The sequence below is a fragment of the Entelurus aequoreus genome, linkage group LG14 (assembly GCF_033978785.1).
Source record: "Entelurus aequoreus isolate RoL-2023_Sb linkage group LG14, RoL_Eaeq_v1.1, whole genome shotgun sequence".
NCBI lineage: Eukaryota > Metazoa > Chordata > Actinopteri > Syngnathiformes > Syngnathidae > Entelurus > Entelurus aequoreus.
Window position 1 is genome coordinate 60206997 of NC_084744.1, and position 24699 is coordinate 60231695.

The 24699-nt window shown below is 38.9% G+C and overlaps 1 protein-coding gene across 1 annotated transcript in view; it reads left to right on the plus strand.

Annotated features, from left to right (window-relative positions):
* The first annotated feature begins 3091 nt into the window (after nucleotides 1–3091).
* Nucleotides 3092–24699, plus strand: part of chd7 (chromodomain helicase DNA binding protein 7) — a 123710-nt gene continuing 102102 nt past the window's right edge. The window contains exon 1 of the mRNA XM_062070373.1: nucleotides 3092–3376. The gene's annotated coding sequence lies outside the window, so the exon portion shown is untranslated. The remainder of the gene's footprint in view (nucleotides 3377–24699) is intronic.

Here is a 24699-nt window from a genome sequence, read left to right on the forward strand (position 1 = left end):
ACTATATGTCTTATATTATACATGACAGTACTTTTATACTGCATACTAGTAGTGCAGTACACACTATATGTCTTATATTATACATGACAGTACATTTATACTGCGTACTAGTAGTGCAGTAGACACTATATGTCTTATATTATACATGACAGTACATTTATACTGCGTACTAGTAGTGCAGTACACACTATATGTCTTATATTATACATGACAGTACATTTATACTGCGTACTAGTAGTGCAGTACACACTATATGTCTTATATTATACATGACAGTACATTTATACTGCGTACTAGTAGTGCAGTAGACACTATATGTCTTATATTATACATGCCAGTACATTTATACTGCGTACTAGTAGTGCAGTACACACTATATGTCTTATATTATACATGACAGTACATTTATACTGCGTACTAGTAGTGCAGTAGACACTATATGTCTTATATTATACATGACAGTACATTTATACTGCGTACTAGTAGTGCAGTACACACTATATGTCTTATATTATACATGACAGTACATTTATACTGCGTACTAGTAGTGCAGTACACACTATATGTCTTATATTATACATGACAGTACATTTATACTGCGTACTAGTAGTGCAGTAGACACTATATGTCTTATATTATACATGACAGTACATTTATACTGCGTACTAGTAGTGCAGTACACACTATATGTCTTATATTATACATGACAGTACATTTATACTGCGTACTAATAGTGCAGTACACACTATATGTCTTATATTATACATGACAGTACTTTTATACTGCCTACTAGTAGTGCAGTACACACTATATGTCTTATATTATACATGACAGTACTTTTATACTGCATACTAGTAGTGCAGTACACACTATACTATCATGTATTTTATTATATGGTAGTAGTGAGTACACACTAATATGGTAGTAGTGAGTACACACATAGTAGTAGTGAGTACACACTAATATGGTAGTAGTGAGTACACACATAGTAGTAGTGAGTACACACTAATATGGTAGTAGTGAGTACACACATGGTAGTAGTGAGTACACACCTGGTAGTAGTGAGTACACACTAACATAGTAGTAGTGAGTACACACATGGTAGTAGTGAGTACACACTAATATGGTAGTAGTGAGTACACACTAATATGGTAGTAGTGAGTACACACATGGTAGTAGTGAGTACACACTAATATGGTAGTAGTGAGTACACACTAATATGGTAGTAGTGAGTACACACATGGTAGTAGTGAGTACACACATGATAGTAGTGAGTACACACTAACATGGTAGTAGTGAGTACACACTAATATGGTAGTAGTGAGTACACACTAACATGGTAGTAGTGAGTACACACTAACATGGTAGTAGTGAGTACACACATGGTAGTAGTGAATACACACTAACATGGTAGTAGTGAGTACACACTAACATGGTAGTAGTGAGTACACACTAACATGGTAGTAGTGAGTACACACTAATATGGTAGTAGTGAGTACACACTAACATGGTAGTAGTGAGTACACACTAACATGGTAGTAGTGAGTACACACATGGTAGTAGTGAATACACACTAACATGGTAGTAGTGAGTACACACATGGTAGTAGTGAGTACACACTAACATGGTAGTAGTGAGTACACACATGGTAGTAGTGAGTACACACTAACATGGTAGTAGTGAGTACACACTAACATGGTAGTAGTGAGTACACACTAACATGGTAGTAGTGAGTACACACATGGTAGTAGTGAGTACACACTAACATGGTAGTAGTGAGTACACACTAACATAGTAGTAGTGAGTACACACATGGTAGTAGTGAGTACACACTAATATGGTAGTAGTGAGTACACACATGGTAGTAGTGAGTACACACATGGTGAGTACACACTAACATGGTAGTAGTGAGTACACACATGGTAGTAGTGAGTATACACTAACATGGTAGTAGTGAGTACACACATGGTAGTAGTGAGTACACACTAACATGGTAGTAGTGAGTACACACATGGTAGTAGTGAGTACACACTAACATGGTAGTAGTGAGTACACACTAACATGGTAGTAGTGAGTACACACTAATATGGTAGTAATGAGTACACACATGGTAGTAGTGAGTACACAGTAACATGGTAGTAGTGAGTACACACTAACATGGTAGTAGTGAGTACACACATGGTAGTAGTGAGTACACACTAATATGGTAGTAGTGAGTACACACTAACATGGTAGTAGTGAGTACACACTAACATGGTAGTAGTGAGTACACACATGGTAGTAGTGAGTACACACTAATATGGTAGTAGTGAGTACACACTAACATGGTAGTAGTGAGTACACACATGGTAGTAGTGAGTACACACTAGTATGGTAGTAGTGAGTACACACTAACATGGTAGTAGTGAGTACACACTAATATGGTAGTAGTGAGTACACACTAACATGGTAGTGGTGAGTACACACTAATATGGTAGTAGTGAGTACACACTAACATGGTAGTAGTGAGTACACACATGGTAGTAGTGAGTACACACTAATATGGTAGTAGTGAGTACACACTAACATGGTAGTAGTGAGTACACACTAACATGGTAGTAGTGAGTACACACTAACATGGTAGTAGTGAGTATACACTAACATGGTAGTAGTGAGTACACACTAACATGGTAGTAGTGAGTACACACTACTGTAACATGGTAGTAGTGAGTACACACTAACATGGTAGTAGTGAGTACACACTACTGTAACATGGTAGTAGTGAGTACACACTAACATGGTAGTAGTGAGTACACACTAACATGGTAGTAGTGAGTACACACTAACATGGTAGTAGTGAGTACACACTAACATGGTAGTAGTGAGTACACACTAACATGGTAGTAGTGAGTACACACTAATATGGTAGTAGTTTTAGATAAGAATATTTAGTGGTGTTTTGAAAAAGATGTCATATGATGACGTCTACGGGTCCCCCCTCCTCCCCTCCCCTCCCCTCCCCTCCCCCCTGTCGGCCGCGCGTCACACGGGCGGGCACGCGGGGGTCAGTGACCGCGCACGCTGCCTGTTTATCAGCAGGGGAGGTCCTCGGGAGCGCGCAGGAGGAAGGTGCGCGCGTGTCTGGAGGGCAGGACTCGGGCGCGCGACAGGGATCGATCATAGGATTAAATTGGAATTGGAGAGAAATGAAAGAGAAAGACAAAGAATTGAAGAGCAGGACGTCTGTGAGACCCTCAGGACATTTTTATTCTCTGACAACATTTCAACTTTGTGTTGTTTGAGAGCGACAAGAGCAGAGAAGAGACATACATACATGATATACTAGCACGCAAACGGACATACTCAAGCAGGATTTCATTGCAAGTGAGCTCGCTAGGTGAGATTTCACACTTTTAATCTTCTTTATTTCACATTTGTCATCTTCATTCATTTCACATTTTTCATCTTCGCGTCTTTGTCTTGTAAACACGAAGTTTCATCCACTTTTCACACTCGCGTGTGCGCGACTTTGCTGGCGTGTTTGGACGCCAGGAGGAGATTGTTGATGACTTTTGCAACATTGAATGAAATGTAAAGATAATCAAGTATAAAGTAGTCATTGAAGGTCCGCCATGCCGACATGCTAACAATAGCACCTTTAGCGCGCACACGCACACGCACCGCCGCCAACAGTTAGTCGCAAAGTGGAAGTATAATAAAAGATGTTTGTTTAGCAGCCGGGGCGACATGTTTCACACATTTGGACACTTTTCTGCTGCCGAAGCGGGACTGAAGTTGGCGGTCAAGTTAGCATAGTTAGCATGTTAGCTGATTGTGTGGCAGCCTCCAGGAGACACGAGGTGCTGAGAGCCGCCGAGAGGTGAGTCACTGGCCGGCTAAGGCAGGGAAATATACCCCCTCCTCCCTCCTTCCTCCACGCGTCCGAGGGAGACATTTGCACTTGCTTCTGCCGGACAAAGTCACATTTGCAGTGGCTGGTCCGCGGAACATTAGTTAGTAGTAGTGCTTGTATAGGATGGATGGACACGGGAGGTCATCATCTTGCGTCTCATCTCGCCTTTCTTATACTTGATCAGTAAGACGCGCTAAAAAAAATACATTAAAAAAAAAAAAAGTCCTGGTGTGTTAACAACTAAACTGGGTGAAAAAACAAAAACTAAACAAGGCTCGTTCGGACCGACACTAATTAGCCTGGCTAGCACACAACATAAGTTCGTTAGCATCCTCATTAGCTTCATGCTAACACACAACATAAGTTAGTTAGCATCCTCATTAGCACGATGCTAACACACAACATAAGTTAGTTAGCATGTTAGCATCGTCATTAGCACGATGCTAGCACACAACATAACTTTGTTAGCATCCTCATTAGCACGATGCTAACACACAACATAACTTTGTTAGCATCCTCATTAGCACGATGCTAGCTAGCTAACTTTGTTAGCATATTAGCATCCTCATTGTCTACTTCTTCGCTACTTTCTCCAGCAACTTTGGTGCTCTTACCTTCGCTTTGACTTTGGGTAAGTTTGTCATTTATTGTTTTACTTTGAAAACATTTTTTGGATTTTTTTTAATATTTTTTTTTCAACGCGTCGACGAAGTTTGAGTGCAGTTGCACTTTGTAGCTGCACTTGTTAGTGAGCACCTGCACCAACACTCACTACTATCACACACTTTTCTCTTTAACATCATTTATTTATTGCATGTCGTCCTCTCCACATTATAGCTGACGTAATGCTCAGCCTGACGCTGACGAGCAACTTAGTCGACGCTCATCCACTTGAGCCAAGATGGCGAGACAAACTTGTGTTCTCTAACAATAAAACTCCGCGTTTTTTTCTTTTTCGCGCAACGTTTGTTGTTTTTTTTTTCACCCCCCGCCTGTTGTGTGCCTGCTCGGGCTTGGAGCCTCCAGCCAAGATGGCAGCTAGTCAGTCCTGTTAGCGGCCACGGAGGGAGAGATAAGACCACACACACACAACACATGTTCACCACCATGCCTCTTTTTCCCGTTTGTCCCCCTCCCCGGGCTTTTCTTCTGCTTTCAATTGAGCTCTTTTCAAACTAAGATGACTTGTGTTATTTGCATGTTATGGCTAACTTTTGTTGACCTTGGAGTCCACGTTGGCCCAGGTGGGTCCAAGTGGGCATTTGTTACAGCGAGAAGACCCTGCTGGGAATTGTAAACATGGTCTAAAATTGCTGTACAGTCACAATCAAAAGTGTACATACACGTGTAAAGAACATCATGTCATGGCTGTCTTGAGTTTCCAATCATTTCTACAACTCTTATTTTATTGTGATATTGATTGAAGCACATACTTGTTGGTAGGGATGATGTTTGATAAGAAATGATCGAATCCTCTTATCGAACCGATTCCTTATCGATTCTCTTATCGAGTCCAGATAGGTTGTTGTATATGGAAAAAAAAACACAATATTTGGTTTAACAAATCACTTCACATTCTCTACTGCTCGCTACTATAGTATTACCATATCTGAGTTATTGTGCAGAAATGTGGGGAAATAACTACAAATGTGCGCTACATTCGTTAACCGTGTTACAAAAAAGATCAATTAGACTGATACATAATGTTGGATATAGAGAACATACAAACACTTTATTTATTGAGTCGAAAATATTAAAGTTCCATGATTTGTTAAAATTGCAAACAGCTAAAATGATGTGGAATTAAATGTCAGTAAATGATGTATATATTTGTTGGATCATGCTTTGTTTAGTTATGTTCTGTTAGTTTTGGACTTCCTTAGTTGTTTTGTGCACTTCGGGGGTTTGTTTTAGTCACCATGGTTACTTATGCTTTTCACCTGCCTTGTACGCGCACCTGTTGCTCATCAGACTCTATTTAAGCCTGCCTTTTCCGCTCACTCGTCGTGGCTTCATTGTTTGCATTTGCAACAGTTACGTTGGCATTCTGGTTTTCCAGCGCATGATTCCTGTGCTAAAGTGACCTTAGCTTCTAGTATTCCTGTGCTAAGTAAGTTTTTGCTTTAGCTTCTCGTGCGAACGGCACGCTTTCCTTTTTGTTTAGTTCCTGTCTGTTGTAATGTGTATGATTTATGAGATTTACACTACCGTTCAAAAGTTTGGGGTCATATTAAAATGTCCTTATTTTTCAATGAAGATAACTTTAAACTAGTCTTAACTTTAAAGAAGTACACTCTATACATTGCTAGTGTGGTAAATGACTATTCTAGCTGCAAATGTCTGCTTTTTGGTGCAATATCTACATAGGTGTATAGAGGCCCATTTCCAGCAACTATCACTCCAGTGTTCTAATGGTACAATGTGTTTGCTCATTGGCTCAGAAGGCTAATTGATGATTAGAAAAGCCTTGTGCAATCATGTTCACACATCTGAAAACAGTTTAGCTCGTTACAGAAGCTACAAAACTGACCTTCCTTTGAGCAGATTGAGTTTCTGGAGCATCACATTTGTGGGGTCAATTAAACGCCCAAAATGGCCAGAAAAAGAGAACTTTCATCTGAAACGCGACAGTCTATTGTTGTTCTTAGAAATGAAGGCTATTCCACAAAATTGTTTGGGTGACCCCAAACTTTTGAACGGTAGTGTATCTCCTACCTGCACGCTTTCTTCCAGAGCCGTCAGTTTTGCGTCCCGGGAGAACGAACCGCAGCACGCTGCACCCCACCGTGACAAATGACTGAGCTACGTGACATCATTTCTTGTGATGTCCTACAGGGCATTTCTTGTCGGGACGGGATTTGTTCCCAGGGATTCGAATAAAGAACCAACTCTTTTTCTTTACTATAGTGGTCTCGATAACGGGTACCGGTTCTCAAAAAGGGATTCGAGTCCGAGGACCCGGTTCTTTTCTTATCGAACAACCGGGAAAACCGGGTTCCAGCATCATCCCTACTTGTTGGTCACAAAAACATTCATGAAGTTTGCTTCTTTTATGAATTTATTATGGGTCTACTGAAAATGTGAGGGTCAAAAGTATACATACAGCAATGTTAATATTTGCTTACATGTCCCTTGGCAAGTTTACCTGCAATAAGGCGCTTTTGGTAGCCATCCACAAGCTTCTGCTTGACCACAAAATTGCTGAAGTTCAGCTAAATTTGTTGCTTTTCTGACATGGACTTGTTTCTTCAGCATTGTCCACACCTTTAAGTCAGGACTTTGGGAAGGCCATTCTAAAACCTTCATTCTTGCCTGATTTAGCCATTCCTTTACCATTTTTGAGGTGTGTTTGGGGTCATTGTCCTGTTGGAACACCCAACAAGACCCAACCTCCGGGCTGATGATTTGAGCTTGTCCTGAACAATTTGGAGCTAATCCTCCTTTTTCATTGTCTCATTTAAAGCAGCAGTTCCATTGGCAGCAAAAGGAGGCCCAGGGCATAATACTACCACCACCATGCTTGACGGTAGGGATGGTGTTCCTGGGATTAAAGGCCTCACCTTTTCTCCTCGAAACCTATTGCTGGGTATTGTGGCCAAACAGCTCCATTTGTGTTTCATCTGACCACAGAACTTTCCTCCAGAAGGTCTTATCTTTGTCCATGTGATGTCAGATGAAACAAAAATGGAGCTGTTTGGCCACAATACCCAGCAATATGTGTGGACGAGAAAAGGTGAGGCCTTTAATCCCAGGAACAACAAGCCTACCGTCAAGCATGGTGGTGGTAGTATTATGCTCTGGGCCTGTTTTGCTGCCAACCGAACTGCTGCTTTACAGAGAGTAAATGGGACAATGAAAAAGGAGAATTGTAGAAATGATTGGAAACTCCAGACAGCCATGACATTATGTTCTTTACAGGTGTATGGAAACTTTTGATCACGACTATCTATCAAAGGCTACATTGGGACTGCGGGGTCAGATGTAGGCCCGGGCAGATAACGTATTGCTTGACGATATATTGACCTACGAATTATTGCTGATAAACAATATTATTGCCATTAATTAATTTTACGGGGCCAAGTCAACCATTGATGTAATGATGCATAACAATAACAGTTGTATACCCGTTCAAATGCAATAAACTTGTATTTCTTGTGTATTTTAACATTGTAATTGGAATGAAAACGTTGACATCTCCAAGTTCAATCAATCAATCAATGTTTATTTATATAGCCCTAAATCACAAGTGTCTCAAAGGGCTGTACAAGCCACAACGACATCCTCGGTACAGAGCCCACATACGGGCAAGGAAAACTCACCCCAGTGGGACGTCAATGTGAATGACTATGAGAAACCTTGGAGAGGACCAAGTTAAAGAAAACTAATAAAATATACTTTGTTAGCAACATGTTGCACTTGAATAAAGATTACAACCAACAGCAATACATATATCTTAAAAGGGAACTGCACTTTTTGGGAATTGTGCCTATTGTTCACAATCATTATGAGAGACAAGAACACACATCTTTTATTGGGGGGGATTTTAAATATAAATGCTTGGACGTTGCAGCTTGTTTGTGTACAAACAAAAGATGAAATAATACTTGACACATACTGTAATATGATCATGTTTTTCACTCAGTACAGATTGGTGTCCTATCACAGTGTTGTGTGTTACAAACTCAAATATGTTTCGTGCTGACGTAGAAGCTAGCTTATCTCTTGCCGTAGCTAATACCGTAGCACGACAATGTGTTAGTACGCCAGAAAGAGTTCCTCTGTTCACTCTTACAATAACAATGTTGCTACAGTTTACAGGTTACACAACCTAAATAAAGTATTGTTGACAGTTTATGAATGATTTAAAGGCAGAATTGATGGCTCCCTTTAGCTGCATTGCTAGTCACCTAGAACCAGCCGATTTGTACTTGTTAAAAAGCAAAAATAAACATTTGTCTTCTTGTCTCTCACGATTGTGAATGATAGGCAAAATTCCCCAAAAAAGCGCGGTTCCCCTTTAAGGGGGGATTGGGGGGGCCTGAAATACACAAGCATAAGAATAAATGAAATAGCTAGATAGTATTGGCACTTCTATAATGAACATGTAGGCAGATGTGGAGTTGTACATTTCTTAACTGACAATCAAGTTAGGACCTTCTTAAAACATATCAACAGTACAGTTTAAACCGATGTGTTAACAGTAAACAAAATTAAGTTTGGCAGTTCCAAGTGACGAACACAGACATGACATGACAACATGAACGCGCATTTAAAAAAATGCTAGTTTTCTAACATTATTGAATGTCAGCATGTATTTAACCACACTTTCTGAGAGTGTTCACACTGACCTGGCTTGTTCACCAAACGCAGAGTGATTGTGAGCTGTCAAGTGTGCTTGCAGGTTTGTTGTAGTCGCACACATTGGGCATTTATTGTAAATAAACAGTTGTGAAGTTTGTCTGACTGCAGCCAGCCATTTCACCCAGAGATCCCACCAGCTCCTTTATTATTGCCCACTTATGTTCCAGTTTTGCACACACTTTCATGAATTTAATTCAACTTTCTTATTACAAATTAATTGGGTTTTTTTAAAGTTGCAAATGACAAACGCTTATTTAGTCAGACGAAAAGAAATGTAAAAGTGCATCAATATATACAGTATAATTATAGATGCCTCAATAATCCATTTTGAATGGTATCATAGCTCCTGAATTGTAATGGAATAGTAAGGTGCCCAAAGATTCTCACCTCTACTCCTCGGTGTTGATAGACTCATCTTGTTCCAAATGTTTAAACTGAAATATTCCCAATTTGGTGCGGTTTATGATCATTTTCTCCATGTTAGATGCTACATGCTAACTAGTAGAGGTGCAAAGTTTTGGGCACCTCGCGATTCCTTTAGTGTACAGCTCCACTAATGGACATTGGAGTGTTACTTTCCATCCATCCATCCATCTTCTTCCGCTTATCTGAGGTCGGGTCGCGGGGGCAGCAGCCTAAGCAGGGAATCCCAGACTTCCCTCTCCCCAGCCACTTCGTCCAGCTCTTTCCAGGGAATCCCGAGGCGTTCCCAGGCCAGCCGGGTTACTTTCAAAGGCAAAATTAAAGTATTGCTAGAAACATAATTTTATATGGGACTTTATTGTATTATATGTATAGTACATGTTCCAAAAACAAAAAGCATAAAACACCAGCAGAATTAGAGATATTACAGGTCAAAGTGAAGAAGCTTAGTGTTGCGCTCATGACTTGGTGTAACTAAACATTACCCTATAAGATGAAGGCAATTGCATTTTATTGATATTTGAAATGTATTCGATGTTTATAAATGAATATTTAAATATACTAAGTGTAAAAAAGGGAATCAATATTAAAAATAAGATCATTAAGTGAAATCTAGTTTGGTTATGCCATCATGAGCGCAACACAAGGTTGTAAAAGTTTCAACTACAATTCTAAATAAGATGTCAAAAGCAAACTGAAATCAAATACACACAGCTTAAAGATTGATCAATACCTATTTAAATTTAGTAATACAAAAATATGAGGATTTATCAAAATATAAAAGAAATATACCTGAACAGAACGCTCATGATGCTTACACCAAAAAGTAACGCTATGAATCGCGTTTTTCCAAGTTTTTGGGGCATTTTTATGCTATTTCCAAGCATCTCCTTTTTATTATCGTTCATTTTAAATGGTCAAACTAATTCATATTATATATGCATGCCCTAGTAAACAAAAAAAAAGTCATATTTATTTTGATTGTTACATTTTGAAGTACATTTGTGCAAGTGGGTGCAAATGTACCCATTACCAGAGCTGTACACTTTACGATTGGATTAAAAATCCATTATTGATGCATCTTTAATTTATATATATTGATGCACTTTTACATTTCTTTTTACCAAATAAGCGATTATCACCTGCAACTTTAAAAAACAGTGCATTTGTAATAAACAGTTACATTATTTTTCACATTTAATACGTTAATGAAAATGTGTGCAAAACCCTAAAATTAAGGAGCTGGTCGGATCTCTCGGTGAGGTGGCTCGTACATTTTAGAACTGTTGTTTACTAATCCATTTTATAATGGTCCATGTCTGAAAACTTATATCGTGGTACAATATTCAAAACAAAACAAAATGCCCACAAAAAGAAAATGAAAAACCTGGGGTAAAAACTGCAGGTAGTGTAATATGCAGTCAAAAATGGTAATCGAGCAGCAGAAAAAAAGTTTAGAGTGGGTGATAAAGTTGTGAGTGAGTTGCGAAAAGCAAAGTCGGCATTGTCATTTAGAAGGTTGGCTTACCCTGACATTGCCAAGCAAGGTTTGTTGCAAGACAGGAAGTGATCACTGAGCAATGGGAGGGACACGCTAACAACCAATCACATAAAAGTGTCAATTTGATTGCGCCTTCTTGCTGTCTCGCTGTTCATTCTCTGCATGGAGTGAGTAGAGAAATTAAAAATGAATAAATTGCAGTTAAAACGGTAAAAGTCACTTCAACAGTGGCAGTTTTTTGGATTTTTAAAACAGACCGTAGTCCTTAGCCGTATCCACCTCCTTTTCTTTTCAACCCTCGTCCGTTCTCTATCCGGGTATACAGAAACAACAAGTACAGTACTGTATGAATAAAAAATATCACGCATGGTGCTCTAAAATAATATTACCAGAAATTTGGTCCACTAATATTGAAATAATTACAGCATAAATTAATTTAATTATACAAAAAAGAATACCAGACCAAAATAATGTTACACAGCTGTAACTTCCTGGCACTAAACCTGTACAGAATAGTTATTCTCAGGTTTTTTTTATCATTTTCACACTTTGCACTATTTTGTTACACTTGATTAAGCATTTATTACATATTCCTTATTTTTAAGAAGTTATTAAAGGCCTATTGAAATTAGATTTTCTTATTTAAACGGGGATAGCAGATCCATTCTATGTGTCATACTTGATCATTTCGCGATATTGTCATATTTTTGCTGAAAGGATTTAGTAGAGAACATCGGCGATAAAGTTCGCAACTTTCGGTCGCTGATAAAAAAAAAGCCTTGCCTGTAGCGGAAGTAGCGTGACGTCACAGGTTGTGGAGCTCCTCACATCTGCACATTGTTTACAATCATGGCCACAAGCAGCGAGAGCGATTCGGACCGAGAAAGCGACGATTTCCCCATTAATTTGAGCGAGAATGAAAGATTTGTGGATGAGGAAAGTGAGAGTAAAGGACGAGAGGGCAGTGGAAGCGATTCAGATAGGGAAGATGCTGTGAGAGGCGGGTGGGACCTGATATTCAGCTGGGAATGACTAAAACAGTAAATAAACACAAGACATATATATACTCTATTAGCCACAACACAACCAGGCTTATATTTAATATGCCACATAACAAACACCTCCCCCCTCCCGTCCATATAACCCACCAATACAAATCAAACACCCGCACAACACACTCAATCCCACAGCCCAAAGTACCGTTCACCTCCGCAAAGTTCATACAGCACATATATTTCCCCAAAGTTACGTACGTGACATGCACATAGCGGCACGCACGTACGGGCAAGCGATCAAATGTTTGGAAGCCGCAGCTGCGTACTTACGGTACCGCGTATCCAACTCAAAGTCCTCCTGGTAAGAGTCTCTGTTGTCCCAGTTCCCCACAGGCCAATGGTAAAGCTTGACTGTCATCGTTTGGGAATGTAAACAATGAAACACCGGCTACGATGTAGCCGCTACGTGTTTGTGTTGCTGCAGCCGGCCGCTAATACACCGCTTCCCACCTACAGCTTTTTTCTTTGCTATCTCCATTGTTCATTAAACAAATTGCAAAAGATTTACCAACACAGATGTCCAGAATGCTGTATAATTTTGCGATGAAAACAGACGACTTAATAGCTGGCCACAATGCTGTCCCGAAATTTCCGCTACAATCCGTGACGTCACGCGCAAACGTCATACCGAGATGTTTTCAGCAGGATATTTCGCGGGAAATTTAAAATTGCACTTTACTAAGTTAACCCGGCCGTATTGGCATGTGTTGCAATGTTAAGATTTCATTATTGATATATAAACTATCAGACTGCGTAGTCTGTAGTAGTGGCTTTCAGTAGGCCTTTAAGTGTTGTGATTTTACAATTGTGTTTACCATGCTTATGTTGACATGTATTTCCTGCTTTGATAGCTGAGGGGATTTTAATCGGAGAAAGGTTACATTTACAATTTTTTTTACATCTAATTTTTCTCCTGGTCCTTATTTTTGGTAGGTCATAAAAATATGAATTGTCGGTATGGACCGATGTAAAACTCTTGCATTATGATACAGTTTTCAGTCATATCGTAAAGCCTTACCTTGCCCACTCAGTCAAAGGCTTGCTTCTTGCTTATGTCACCACAACATCCTGTTTCAGCACTGCTGTTTCAGGGATGAAAGTATTTCAACCAAAAATCACATTTGTTGCCTTTTGGTCCAATATGTTCTGTGGTTGAAATTATTTTTGCATTACTAGTTTTTATTCTCGCAGAGTGTTTGCGGGGCATTTGTGTGGGTGGCACGCAGGATGTCTTCTCTGGAGTGTCTGATTGACGCCATGTTTGTTTACACCAGTGTTTCAGGGTTGGCAAGCAGGAGGGGAGATTTTCATTATATAACCGGTATAGCTCGGTTGGTAGAGTGGCCGTGCCAGCGACTTGAGGGTTCCAGGTTCGATCCCCGCTTCTGCCAACCTAGTAACTGCCGTTGTCCTTGGGCAAGACACTTTACCCACCTGCTCCCAGTGCCACCCACACTGGTTTAAAAATGTAACTTAGATATTGGCTTTCACTATGTAAAGCACTTTGAGTCACTAGAGAAAAGCGCTATATAAATATAATTCACTTCACATTTGTGTCTACACTCTAGTATTCCTGTTAGACACACAAGCCCGCATCACTGATGGACGTTATGGCTTTAAATCTATATTGCAGCTCTCTGCGATAACGTTATATATCAATATATTATTTGCTATATAAATGATAATATAACCATTTCTTAATTTGATTTCTGACTTTTGAAGTAACCAATTACCGTAGCTTGCGGTTAGCATGTCCTCCTACTGTGTCTCATGTAGCATGTTTAGCTATTCCTCGTCCTTCAGCGATGATGTAACTTGTAAGAAACTGTTTATTTGTTTGTTTACAACTTAGAAGTGGCTTTGCACTGTGGAGGGACGTTTAGGGACACCTTTGCTCGCTTGTCAGTCAAATTTGCTTTATCACGATTTAACAATAGTATTAAAAGCTCTATTGTGGGCCAAATGTATATAATTTATATCGTCAATATAAACAATACCTAAACTGCCAGTAATTTGCTATGATAGGCTCAAAAATGTATACATACATTTAAAACAAATCTGTTATTAATTAGTATTAACATATTTTATGGTTTTGCCAAATTTTCAATTGTTGCTGCATTTTTTACAATGTACTTTGAGATTTTCTCAAGTGTTTACTGACTTAATGACTTTTATTCAATTAAAAACTAGCAACAAATGTAGCATCTTCTTCTGGTGTTATTATAGAATGTACTCGTGCGTAGAGACTCTACTTCTGTCCCTGACGAAAGAAGAGTGCTGCAGCGACCGTGACGTCACACTTGCTTAATATTTGCACATTTTGTAGATGGCTTTCCGTGAGCCTATTTGGAATATACTGTATATAAAAAGCAGGTCCACAATTGTTTACGTCCGGTTTCCGTAGTGCGGTTTTTGGTGATCAGTCTTTTTTCGGCGGTCAAATTTTCAGTACATCACTTGTCAATAGTGTGCAAATAATAGGCTATATCAATTTATACTGTAACAACTGGCTGGTGTTAATGTTTTATGTTCGTGGGTTTTGGATCTGATGTCCGTTTTTTCCCACGTTTGCCTGAAAGGTGATTGGCGGAGAATGAGGAAGTGTTGTTGTGTGTCAGACGGGGAAGCGCGGAGTCACAAGACAAAAGTGTTTGCATTGGAGGTAAAACCTGTTTTTGTGCCGTTAGTTATCGTAAGATTGGTAATAAAAGTAAAAAAGAGCGTCAGACTTTGATTTCTTCTGGGAGCTACAATACATTATATTTAATTTGTTTGAAAGTAAAAATAAAAACTTATTTTTAAGGTGTGGCGGTAATAAAAATACAGTAAATTACATTAAGGGGAAACACTGGCTCCACCCATTTTACATTCAAGAACGCTAGCTTGCTGTTAGTGGTTTGCTATTGTATCCTCTTACGGTGTGTAGTGAAGCATGTTAAGCTATTCCTCCTTCTACAGAGATGATACTTGTAAGAAACCTACTTTATTTGTAGCCATGGCGGCAAGGATTAGTGATTTAGAAGTAGATAAAAGACTGTGGATGGAAGTTAGCCGCTAGCTAGCTATGCTTGCAGAGCGGTGCTTCAGTGTTTAGACTGTAGCTCCACCTTTATCCTTAGTTTTAAAGCCAAAACACGTCCATTCTTTCTCCATTTTGTTTCCGCTTGCAATTAGTTTGTGCGTGTGTTGACACGTGACATGCGACATCAGGCTCAAAGTAGGCCTGCCTGTATTTTTCAAAGGCCTTATAGTACCTTTTTTAAATCATTAGTAACACAGTACTTTTATTAGTACTGGTATACAGTACAACCATAGTCTAAATCAAGAATCGTGATAAATCGAGAACACTTCTGCGTCGAATTGTCATCCCAGGAATCTGAATCAAATTAATCGTTAGTTGTTGTTAGATTTACATTATCCAGTGTCACCATTTCTACATGGTCAATGTTTGTCTCGGTTAAGCCGGGCAACAAAGAAGAGATCCTGCATAACTGAAATATGATTCCTAGTTCATGAGCCTGGTGAGTTTGATCATTTTTAACTCCGAGTTTGACCCTCATAAATACTTGATGTGGGTTTTGTACTTCAGGAACCTGTTTACACACACCCTGTGTTTATAGTTGTTCATAAGGTAGGAAGCATCTCTTAAAGAACCTGAATGAAAGTTAATGCTTGGGAAAATGTGACGTGGTCAGATGAGATCTAACTTCAGCTCTTTGTCAGCTTGACTGGACGGTTTTGGAAGCAGAGAAAAGCTTATGTACACAAATTGTTTTTAGAGTATGTATGGGTTGTAGGTATGCAGTATGGCACAAGATATGATCAACATTTTAATTCATATTGTGATTTTTTTTGTGTTTTTTAACCTACAAGGTTGAAAACATCTACTAAAAACTATAAAAACCTAGTGATGAGTTCTAAATGATACTATACTGAGTAAAGAAGTTCAATTAAAAAGCACAGTAACAATAAATGTGTTAAGTTTATGCACAAGTTTTATAACACGAGTTATTTCACCAACAGTGGCTAGGGTTAGCCGATGCAACATCTTTGGAGCGTGGATGGACCATTTCCAAATATCAAAAATGTACTAATGTTAAAGTAACAGATGATACTAAATGCAGATCACACGGAGGGAGGAGGAGAGGAGAACATGCTAACTGTGGTGCTAGGCTAGTGTGAAACAGAAAAAGATTAAATGCTTTGTACACCAACAGAAAAGTCTAACAAGAACTGAGTTACAGCCGAGTGTAACAGCTAATAAGAAGAAACTAGCAAGCAGATAAATATGTCAGGAGAGAAAATACTATCCATGCAGGCAACAATTGCAGCTATACTGTAGATATGAATGAGTAGATACACGACACAGTTTTCAGCCACAAGTTTTTGGCAACCGTGGGGAAAGCATCTGAACATTCTGTGGTTTTAGAAGGCAAGAAAATAAAAACTTAGTAGGAATGTGTAATCATTTTTACATTTTCTTAGCAGGCATATACAGGTCTGACATATCCAGTCTTCCATTATGGATACACATGTAAATATACACCTATGCTGTGCGCACTAGCATTAGCAGTAATAACTCAGGGGATTTATTACCTTACAGTAATATTTATTACATTAGGGAACTGTTCGGAAGTTTTGTAGCTTTTTTACACACGTGTGTTTGAGGTGGCCGCTTTGAGGTCTGAGTGACGGCATCCTGAAGGGCCACCTGCCAGAGTGCTGGCCCCCGGCTGGCCTGGCTCCATGGGGGTGCTTGTGAAGTGCACTGTCCCCCGTAAGCCACATTTTTCCAAGACAAAGACAGCATGTCAGTCAAATGATACCAATTTCTGTGACTTTTGCTTGATAGGTTGCATTTTTGTTGGCCAACTCTGATTCCATTCGCAATTGCGTTAACACAGAATCATAGGGCCCTCATTAATTGGTTTTGCTGCTCTCAGCTGCGTGTTAAGCTCCAAGTTGAGTCATTCTGTGTACAGTATATCATTTACTTCTGCTGAACCTTGTTACTGGCAGTGCAGCGGGAGAAGGTCCACTCTGATTGGCTGTTGTCAGACATTTCCATGTTTGATGGGTTAATACATGCTCACAGCTGATCACCATGAGTGACCTAAATGTATCCAATCACCTAGCTTGTGTAAAGTACTGCAACTGGAGACTCCTACTCAGGACTGTTCCTAAAACCTGACCATAGCTTAGGTATGTTCTTCATAGATGTCTGGATATGTCGTGACCCAGTCAAGCTTTTAATGGCGGTTAGCAGATGTAACGGTCTTTTAATTCTTCCAAGTATTGTCAGATTTGTAGAAAAATGTAAAGCTAGTGTTGAAATTCAATTCTAATTAGGGATGATGTTTGATAAGAAATTATCGAGTTCGAGTCTATTATCGAATCCTCTTATCGAACCGATTCCTTATCGATTCTCTTATCGAGTCCAGATAGGTTGTTGTATATGGAAAAAAACACACAATAATTGGTTTAACAAAAGCTCACTTTTATTATATAAGAAAACAATTGAATCTAATAAATAAATAAATATTGACTGTTACCCCCCTAAAAAATTAAATAAAATAAATAAATATTGACCAAAGTATAATAAGTGGGATTTTTCAGAAAAACAAATATATACAGTAACACAGAAACAAGCTGTCTCTGTGATCACTATAGGTGTATAAATAATAATAGAGTGTTAAATAAAATCAGTCCCTTGGGCACAAAACTGAAAATAATACAGCTCTCCAAAAAGTGCACTTCTGCTGCTATTGGAACATAACTGTTTGTTATGATGCTTTGACATTTTTGCACTTTATTTCTTTATTGAAAGAAAATTCTATGAAGAGAAAAGTTGTTTGCAAATGTGGTTACAACGCTAAAAAATGAAAAGTTAAAGCTAAAAAAAGAAATACACTTTATTGAGTTAACATTATTTCTTTATATGGGGAAAGATGTTATGAGCTAGGGAATATAACAACTACACTACCCAGCATGCAACGGGAGTGACGAGCATGCGCGGTAGCCCCGAAAAGTGTTGTTGCATGTTGCCACGTAAGAATGAGGTTATGAGCACGCTGTGAAAGTAAACGTCAAGAACTCAGCCAACACGCCTCGTCTGCATTATTTATAATTAGACAGACAACACATATACAGTGTGATTTTGTTTTGTTTACAAGGAAAGAAAAACAAAAGTTAAAAAAGGGAGATGTGTTGTGTATATATATGTGCTGCGGTTGCTTTAAGAACGTTGCTACAGCTGCCGTAAAGGAGGTGCGTTGCTAGCCTGGTTGCTATGTTTCCGGTTGGTGGTAAAAGTGTTCGTCATGTGTTTGTAGTCTGCTCAAATCTCTCAGTAAAGTTATTCATTGGATTATACCTTTTGTTTTGAACTTTAATACACCTTGGAGCGCTTTTTCCCGTCCATTTTTTTCCTGCTTTCGCTATCTGCGCCTAATGACTGAGCTACGTGACGTCATTTCTTGTGATATCTCACGGGCCATTTCTGGTCGGGACGGGATTCGTTCCGAGGGATTTGAATAAAGAACCAACTCTTTTTCTTTACTATAGTGGTCTCGATAACGGGTACCGGTTCTCAAAAAGGGATTCGAGTCCGAGAACTCTGTTCTTTTCTTATCGAACAACCGGGAAAACCGGTTTTGAGTATCATCCCTAATTCTAATCCTATCGCACATCATTTGGTGTTAAGAGCCGGTTTGATTTGTGAATGTTTGTTTTGATGGCTATTTTATTGTCTTAGCGCCACATTTACCCACCACCTCAACCATCCCTCATGCACACTCTTTTCTCATGTCCTTCCCTCTCCTCATTAGTATCTTCTCTATCTTTGCTTGCATGTCTGTTGGCACCATATTCCCCCTACCATCCAACCAAAAGGTTAGTGGGGGACTTGAAATACCGTGGTGACATTCACAGCCGAATGTCATCTCTCTTCTACCACATCCTCATTTCCTGCCATGTCAGTCTTTCTTTTGCGGGAAAGAGCTTCTTGACCAAGTGTTGTGTCTGTCATATATCGAGCTGTCTTGTGTGGGCACGTGCATACCTGACGTCAACTATATCCCATTACCCATATGTGTGCATGCATTTGAATCTAGCCTCTCCCAGTGACAAGGAATTTGAGGCAAAGATACAGAATGTTTTTGGTGAATATATGGCCAGGACTTCAGTGGTCCATCCCTCCCCTTGCTCTGCTGATGAAAGGTTAAGAGCTGCCTGCCAATAGAGTCAACATCCTGTTAGGGGGGGATTGAGGCAGTAATGGCAGCAAAGATATTATAGATGAGGAAATGTGTATTTTGCATTTACCAACTAGATGTGACTGCACGATGTGTGATTGTTGCTATTGGTCAATAAAAATAGCTTTTGGATGACCATAAAGCGAACTGAGAAGTCTGGAGTATACGTGAGGGACGGACAGTGGTCTTGAGGTGACTCTGCAAGGTCATTGACTGTGAGGATGCAGAAAGGCCAGGTCGAAATGGCTATTAGCCAATTTTCTGAGACCTATTAGGATTGTGACAGTACAGTAGTCATGGATTTTCACCAATGTGTGGTTTATGTTTAAATCCACCAGATGTTTGTTTCCTCGTCTTGTATGACTCGCGTGAAAACAAAACAATGTGGCTTCCTGGATAGCGTCGTTGTAGTCCACAGTCGACTTTTAATCACGATTTTGGGTGACCGTCGGCGATAATAACAGTTAGAAAGGAGGCGCCGGTTCATATCAAGCTTGTGTATTAGATGTGAGAGGTATCACTCCTATTTTAGTGTTTTAGCCTAACTATTGCACCGAACCACATGGTGTTGTCGGAGAAGAACAACACTTGTTTATTAGACTATCTTCATTGGCCAAAATGCTTTTTGTTTTGTAATGATCTCAAAAAACAGTTGTTTTTTTTACATTAATGTAGGGAGGTGGTTCATGTCACAGAGTTATTACTTCAAAAACAGTTCATGTGACATGGCATGTTGTTGATGTTTTGCAGTGTGTAGTTAATTCCTATATGACATATTTCTGCTCAAACTCGTTATGAATCTGTCCTATTAATACAGCATGTGCCCACCATGTTAAAGTTCTGGGCTGCAGCTTTACTTTTTATATATTTTCACAGCACTACTCCCAGCTATAAGCTAATGCTAACGATTAAGACCGGCTGTTTTGGCACGGACCAACAGTATTAGGAAGAACTAGACTTTCACCATGCAGCACAGAGCATTGCGTTTGGTGTGCATCAACTAGCTGCATAATTAGGCGGTGTCTTAGCCCAAAGTCAGACCAATAGTCAGCATGACAATAACAACGTTGAGCAGAATGTTTGCAGAGTTTATTCTGACACCCATTAGTCCTGTAACTCAAATTTTAAAAAAAAGTCTGCGCTTATCTCAAAATACTAGTAAATCTAACTCTCATTCAGTTGTGCCAGTCGGAAGAAAATATGCAGATAGTTACTAAAAAAATGTAATTTCATATTTTATAACCCACTAGTCTGCAATGTTTGGTCAGTGTGGACAATTTTCCAGGAGATAGGCTGAGTATGAATAGAAGAATCAGTGCTTATTGGCATCCAACAGTCATCATAAATTAGCGTCATGCACAAATGATATACCGTCTAATCTGTTGGTCTCTGTTCAGGTTTCTTGGCCTTTTGCTAAATACCCTTTTTCTTCCTTCCTCATATCCAGCACAGGTTAGAATCTGATATGGATGTGACCTTTAAAAATGTTTGAGCTTATACCTTTGATGTTGCCTCTTACTTTCTGGCAGCTACAGCGTTTCTAGAGAAAGGTGAGGTGACTTGTGGGGGAGGAAGTAGCATATGCTGTTCTGTCAGACCAGGGCAGCAACTATTTTGATAGTCATCTCAACAATTAATCCACTAATTGGATTATGAAGCTATCATCTATTCATTATATATATATATATATATATATATATATATATATATATATATATATATATATATATATATATATATATATATATATATATATATATATATATATATATATATATATATATATATATATATATATATATATATATATATATATATATATATAGTTTGAGATTTGTTTAGGCATGTGTATGTTTAAAAGCAAGGATCCAGAAATACTTGTTTATAAATTGTGCTGCAACAAATATAAAAACACCCATTTAATTTGTGTCTATTTAAAAGCAGGCCGTTGGAAGCCATCAGTTTTACCACTTATTTTGTTTACACTGCGTGAATATAAATAATGTTAAAACTACAGTAGGAAAATCTGCAATTTTAATATTACACATGTATTTTGACAAAATTAGGCAGATGGACTTTGGTTAAAATGATAGTTGAAGGTAGTTTTCACACAACTCCGTCCCTCAATAACCAACTAGCTTGCAGAGGAGAGTTGGAGACTGCAGCCTGAGCAACTTATTTGTGTCTTTGACGTGTTTTGGCTGAAAAGTTTCCATACCTTCAATGGCTTCCGTATGCGGGTTGTGGCCGCAGGCATTTTACTCTTCCTATTGCTTACTGGTCACGCTAAATCGTGCGTGTCCGATCCTACTAGGAAAAGATTAGTGATGTATATCGTTAGGATTTTATCGATGCAGATGTCGATATTCCTTATCAATACCTGTATTCATTGGTACTATGTGGCCAGTGTGTGTGTTTGTATAAATGATATCTACACATTTAGCTGTAAAAATCTGCTGTACCGTATGTGTGTTTGGGTCCCTTTTTTTCAGGAACACTAATACCAAAAGTCACAATGTCCCGTAGAGTTCTAAAAAAAGTTACCCGTTTTTTACTGAATGGGAGACCCAAAATGTACATGAAAATAGAGTATTAACTATGAACAATGAAACCCTGAATATTAACAACATATGAACATATTTTACTTCTCAGACCAGCTCCTCCGTAGTTGTGCATCTTTTACAATCAAGCAAAACACAACAAACATGTAAAAAACCAGCAAAATATGAATGCAAAGTGAAATAAACACCTACAATATGATATCACGTAAAAATCTGTTTCTGACACACGTGTTTGGGGCTGGCTGATCTGGAAACAAGCCCCGTCCACTTTGCTTTGTTCCTGGTCTGAGCTGCTGTGACATAGATTACAGTAATAACTCCTATAACACCCAAAAGCGCAGATTGCGACCATTGAAATACTTTGTACAGTTCAAGACTTGCGGTCATTTAAAAACAGCACTGCACATCATCATGACGGCTGCCGTTTTGGTGTTAAAGGTCTAAAAAAATGATGTAAAATGTGCGGCGGGCTGTATTGAAAATCTTAATGGTCTGCACATATTTTGACCAGGTCTGATGTACAGTCTCTGTCGTCTGGATTATGGGAGTTATATCTGGCCAGTGGTTTTCCCTTCCACATGGTGAGGACACAGATAAACATAGACCTTTTCCACACGTAGACAGACACACTGGCCATTAACCAGGCAGCCATGTGTAAAATAACCAGATTTTCTACTGCTTCACTGCTTCTTGCGCTCTTGAACCCTCCCCCTCTCTCTCTGGCTTCCTTCCGGGCCTTAAATCCCAGCCCCAACCCCACATAATTACACACACCACTATCCAGATCCTGCATGATGCCCTCCATTTGGGAACAAAGGTCTGAATGATATGGGCTTGAAGCAAGTGGTAATGGGAGATGCACTCACTACTTTGCTGGGCCGACTTAGGTCGTATTAAGCCCGAGCTGCGTTTTGTTTGTCTCTTCTTGTCTCAGAGGAAACATGGTGTTGACATGGCAGAGATTTCCTGTAGTGGGGCCTGGAGGCTGCACACAAACTGTTGACAGCACAGATGCTGCCATGACTCGCTGTTAGCTCTTATCGCTTCCTACAGAAAATGAATTTGAGGTCTGTTGATTTTTTTCTGGAAGAGGTTAAGTTTATTCAGTGTTGATTTAGACAGAAGTTTTTTGTTTTAGTCAGTCTTTTGACGAGGTCTTTTACCGTAAAACAGCTACTTTTTCCCTCCCTTTGAACCCTGCAGCTTACAAATTGGAGCTGCTAATTTATGGATTTTTCTTCGCTGGCGGACATAATAAAAATAATTTAACTTAAAAAACAAGCAAAAACACTGACAAAAGTGTTTTGTTTTTGATATGGCGCCATCTTTTGGACAAGTTTGCTCGCTGTAGGTGCTGCAGTGTCCTTCCATTTACCGGCAGTGCTTTTTTTTTTTTTAAACCGTAGTACCGTTCCATCTTCTAGCCTTCCATACCATTTCTACTCTTATGGATTCTCCATTCATCACTCCAAACAATGTTTGTAAGTTTTACAATACATTAAAACAATTGTTATGTACTAAACCGTCCCATGTGTGATGTTTGTTTCATGCATACTTTTGCGCGCTATTGTGATGCAGCTAGCATCGTCAGCATTAGCTAATATGCTAACACGTTTATGGGTGTGTTAGTTTTATTTAATTACAATGGCATTCTTTTTGTATTGTTTCAGTTTCACAAATTCCTCACCAAAGCATCACCATGGAATTATTGAGTCTGTTTTGATTGGAGAGCTAGCTTGCGCAGCTAGTGATGATCACTTTTTTGTTTGATCAGCCGTTTTACTGCCGTGTTACAGACACCGTTTGAAAGCAATTAAGGTATGTAAATAAACATTTACAAAATATTTCAGTGAAAATAACTCATTTCGCAACGTATATATCTGCGACTTATAGTCCAGTGCGGGTAATATATGGAAAGTATAAATTTATTCTAAAATTTAGTGGTTGAGTTTATATACTGGTGTGCTCTTCAATCCAGAAAATTGGGTAATTTTGTTAATCGTCAAATATCTTTCAGGCATTTTCATCCTTTTTTGCTATTTCAACTTGATAGTTTGTCTATCAGATTGTATATTTTAGTTTTTTTGGAACGGTCCGCTTCAATGCAGTGTTTCTATCATTAGTAAAGTCCTCATGTTTAACAGAAGTAACAGTAATCCTTTTTGGCTACGTTCACACCGCAGAATAGGATGTCCAATTATTTTCTGTCAAAAGGGATGTTGTTTATGTAGTGGTTCAAAAATGTGAACATGCAGACATGACTTGACACATGCTGCAGAAGTAAACGTGGCTCCAGTCCACGTTGTTTATGTAGCACATTTAAAAACAAAGTGCTGCACCTAGTTAAAACACACATTCAAAAGCAGGATACAACTAAGAACAGTCAAGAGTAAAAATAAAAATAAAAAAGAGACTAAAAAATAGACTAAGATCACAAGTGTTGTTCTGGTTTAAAAGTATGTTTTGAGACGTGAGTTAAAACACATTAAAGAGGGAGACATCAGGATAACCAAAAGTTTTGGAGCCACAGCAGAAAATGTGTGATCCTCCCTGGACTTTAAGCAGGTCTTTGGGACCACATTGAGAATTTGATCAGCAGACCTAAGAGACCTTTTGGGGTGTAGAATTAAAAAATGTCTAAGAGATTTCAAAA